We start from the raw sequence: 4,165 nt of genomic DNA, 5'->3' as shown, positions 1-4,165 counted from the left end.
TTCACCAAGAAGCATAGAGAACATATATAGTCTATAAGTTATTTTAGACGTCTCCCAATGCTAATCTTTATCTAGCCACACCCAAAAAAAACTGGCACCTTAATTAAAGCTTCAACTTAATGGAAAAAGTGAAAATGAATGCAACTAAAATATAATTTTCAAGTATCATATTTACTCCATTTCTGATTCTCTTGGACACAAGACATATTTATATGGATGTCAGACTTAAGTCTCTAGGTCAAACTAATAAAATTAAAGAAAAAATCTGCAAGAACCATTTGTTCACGTTTATTGCTTAAAAATCTATCTACAATACAATTTCTTCATGTTTCTGTCAAATAAAATTAACAAATGCTAATTTTTTTTATCTATTTTAGAATGATTTGACAAAAACTATAAATTAAAATACTCAAATAAATTTTCTTCTAAAGTTGGAGGGCTAAAAAGGTTATTATGACGAAAAAGAATAATAATAAAACAGATAAACGTGTAATTCACAGGAATTTGACTCGGCGGAGCCACCGAGGGGAGAAAAAAAAGAAAGAAAAGCTCTTTCGTTCTTTGTAATATTGGCGTAGGCAAAATAAATCCATTAGGCTTCAAAGATTGAAACTAACCGATTATGGCTTCCTTGGAGATTATGTAGGTCAGTTCGCTTCTTTCTTTGTTTAATTCTTTTTTTTCTGATACTTTTTTTCTGATTATTTGAAATTCAATGTGATTTTAATATAGGTTATGCTCATCCAGTTGAGGGAATACATGTCCTTGTTGACATGCAAAATATGGTGGTGATTGAATTTGAAGACCGTAAACTTGTTCCTCTTCCACCAGCTGATCCTTTAAGAAATTACACTGCTGGTGAAACACGAGGAGGTGTTGATCGAAGTGATGTGAAACCACTACAAATCATTCAACCAGAAGGTCCCAATTTTCGTGTCAGTGGGAATTTTGTTGAATGGCAAAAGGTGCTTGGTAGTGAAAATATATTTATAACTTTTTATCAATTCAAGATGTACTAATATATTTTATTTGCAATTCTGGTTTCAGTGGAATTTCCGAATTGGTTTCACTCCTAGGGAGGGTCTCGTAATATATTCTGTTGCTTATGTTGATGGTAGTCGTGGTCGGAGGCCTATAACCCATAGATTAAGTTTCGTTCAAATGGTAGTTCCTTACGGAGATCCAAATGAGCCACATTATAGGAAGAATGCATTTGATGCAGGAGAAGATGGGCTGGGTAAAAATGTACATTCTCTTAAGAAGGTTTTTCTCTTATTTTATGTTTTTGGTTTTTCATGTTGAGTTTCGTTTAGATATTCCATTTCATTAATGTAAGTTGAAATGACCCCTTATTTGCATCATATGTAATTTGTTAGATTTAATCATATTCATTTTTTATGTAAATTTTTGTGGATTAATTAATGGAGTTTTTTTTATAAAAAGATATGTAGGCACGGATCTTTCCTAGCTTTGCTAAAAAAGTATGAGGCATTGGTTATATTAAATTCCTCATATGTTGATAGATTGGTGGATTGTTATATTGAAATTGTATCAAGTCCAATGGTTTTATGTTCTACCTTCACGCTACTGAGTTTGCAGCAAATTTTTTGGGTTCATTTTTCTATTTCTCAGGTATCTTTGGTTATATTTCTGCATGTTCTATCTTTACTGGAATTGGTAATTATATGTTTGTTGAAATTCCGCTGATTAAGGTAGTTTTATTGGATTGTATTTAAATGTTGGTGACTATTTGAGAGTAAATTGTAGGCGCTTGTATCGATTGGGAAGGATGATGGAATTAAAGGGTACTGGAAGGGCAATCTTCCTCAGGTTCTTTGTAGTTTTTACTTCCACTCTTTATTTTGGGATTGGATTTTGATAATGTAATTGTGATGGTTTACTGAGCTGTTGTTAACATTGGTTTAGTACTAAATGGTTCAGGTGATAAGAGTTGTACCTTACAGTGCAGTCCAGCTCTTTGCTTATGAAACTTATTAGGTAATAAAAGAATACGCATAATGTAATCTTAGAATTGTATTGATGCTTATTGCGTGTCCCTTGATGAAGTTAGTCGTTTGATTTCTAGTTCCTATTGAATTCTAGAAACTTTTCACGGGAAAAGATGGCGAGCTACCTGTTCTCGAAAGACTTGCTGCTGGAGCTTGTGCTGGCATGACATCTACATTTGTAAGTGATTCAATAATCAAGTCTTCTTATATTATTGTTTAGTGCAAGTTTTCTGGTTATGAATATAACTTAATGATTTTAGTCTAAAATTTGCATGTTCATCAGTTTTTTTTGGGAGTTAATCAGACTCATGAAGCTTTGGGCCAATGGTGTGTTGTGTTCATGTCATTTGGGGTGAAAGAGATGGATTTGGGGGAAGATGTTGATGCTGTTGATGGTGGTTTGTAGTATGTGAGAAGAGCGATAACTAGTTTTCATTCAATTGTGGTATGTTTTATCCTTAAATAAGTCACTGTGCCTGGCATTTAAGTTTCCTGCTTTACATCATTGACAGGAATGGATCGAGGCATATGGGGGCAATTCACTCCTCAAAATAATTTATAAGGCTCTAGATTAGGTGAGTGTAAGTTCGAAATGACTAAATGCAAGTCTCAGCAGCTGGTAATTTTAAATACCCGGTTATGCAGGTTGTGAAACTCTCGGAGTGCGAAATTTATAGTTATAATCCTTACTCTGATGCAGATCCCTTTCTGGAAAAATGATCAATGTAAGTGTGTATTATATTAATACTTTAGTGAGTAGTCAGTGGGCCATAATTGTTCAGTAACTATTGTGGAGTTATATTTTCAGATGGTCATTCAGTTTCTTCTTCTACAATAGGAAACTAAAGCGTGTAGTTAGTTTAAGCTTTTGCTGCTTAAGGTGGGTCTAATTGTGTTCTGTGATATTTATAGTTATGTGTAACTTGTGTTAGGCATGAAGTCATATAGCAAACCTGCTAAACTTGTTCATATTACTACAAGCTTTTGTTGTTTCGTTTGTTTAGTTGTGCTTTGTTTTGTTTTTGATAGTTTTAGTTTTTGAGGGTTTGAGACATGAATACAGCATTGCTGGAGACATGAATATGGATGGTATTATTACTGATTTGTTTTATTTTATTTTATCAGGTTTCTTTCATTAGATAATAATGTTTTAATTATGTTGATTTATATAGGTTAGAAGGGAGAAAATCAGTGAAAGAATGAAGTATCTGCAAGATTTAGTACCAGGATGTAACAAAATCACAGACAAAGCTGGTACGCTGAATGAAATCATCAATTATGTTCAATCTCTTCAACGGCAAGTAGAGGTAAAAAAGTAATGGAGAAAGAACATATGGATTTGTGTTTAAAGGAAAAACAGAAACTACTTTCATACAATTCAAACACATATATAGAGTAGAAAAAGAAGGGTTTTCACTTACCAGATCAAAGTTGAGAACAAGATTGATAGGATGAGTAGAAAAATATAGCTTCTTTGAGAGTCTGCTCTGCTGTTACGAGAGTTTTGTTATTGTCAATTGAAGAGTAGGGTTTTTTGCGTTTTGGGAATGAAATTAACTTAATTTTTAAGGATAAAATGGTAAAATAATAAATAAAAGTAAGGCTATTTTTGTCTGTTATAATGTCAACTGCTCAGTAAGCCTCTAACTGCTGCTATTTGCTCCAGCTGAAAATCAGCTGATCAGTGTGGTTGAAAAGCAACCTCACTGCACTGACACCCTCAACCAAACACAAATGCAGTGAGTTTGGCACCATCTTTTCCTTTCAAATGTGCCTCACTGCCTCACTGTCTCAATCCAAAGGAGCCCTTAGTATTGATTGATGGTGAGATTATGTTATATATTTTATAAAAGTTAAAATGTATTTTTATTATATTAATTTAATTTTTAAAATAATTAAATTAAAATTTTATTATTTTTGAGTGTATAACTCAGCAACTACTTTAAACTAATATTAAGATTTAAAATAATATTAAGATTTAAATCAAAATAAATATAAATAAAGCCCACAAATAATAAAATTTAAACTAAAATAATATTTAGACTAAAAATCTATCTTTCATATACGGTTAGAGGTATTCATGGGTCAAGTTCAGGTCAAGTCTAAGTATGATATTAATATATTTTATACTTGTTCAATCCGAAATATGAGTTTAA

General features: G+C 32.2%; 1 long non-coding RNA gene across 15 annotated transcripts; it reads left to right on the top strand.

Annotated features, from left to right (window-relative positions):
• The first annotated feature begins 489 nt into the window (after positions 1 to 489).
• On the top strand, positions 490 to 3,623 carry LOC107920984 (uncharacterized). Of its 15 annotated transcripts, XR_005909367.1 has the most exons (11): positions 492 to 646; positions 733 to 935; positions 1,048 to 1,237; positions 1,768 to 1,830; positions 1,942 to 1,998; positions 2,104 to 2,187; positions 2,293 to 2,584; positions 2,655 to 2,734; positions 2,818 to 2,889; positions 3,039 to 3,098; positions 3,182 to 3,623. It is a non-coding gene; the product is annotated as an uncharacterized lncRNA (long non-coding RNA). The 15 variants fall into 15 exon arrangements; XR_005909360.1 differs by lacking the exons at positions 2,818 to 2,889; positions 3,039 to 3,098 and having other exon boundaries at positions 2,293 to 2,418; positions 2,522 to 2,584; XR_005909366.1 differs by lacking the exon at positions 2,818 to 2,889.
• The last annotated feature ends 542 nt before the right edge of the window (positions 3,624 to 4,165 follow it).

Source organism: Gossypium hirsutum, chromosome D01, assembly GCF_007990345.1.
Source record: "Gossypium hirsutum isolate 1008001.06 chromosome D01, Gossypium_hirsutum_v2.1, whole genome shotgun sequence".
NCBI classification, from domain to species: Eukaryota; Viridiplantae; Streptophyta; class Magnoliopsida; order Malvales; family Malvaceae; genus Gossypium; species Gossypium hirsutum.
Note: the sequence above shows the minus strand (reverse complement) of the source record. Positions and strands in the feature narration are given on the sequence as shown.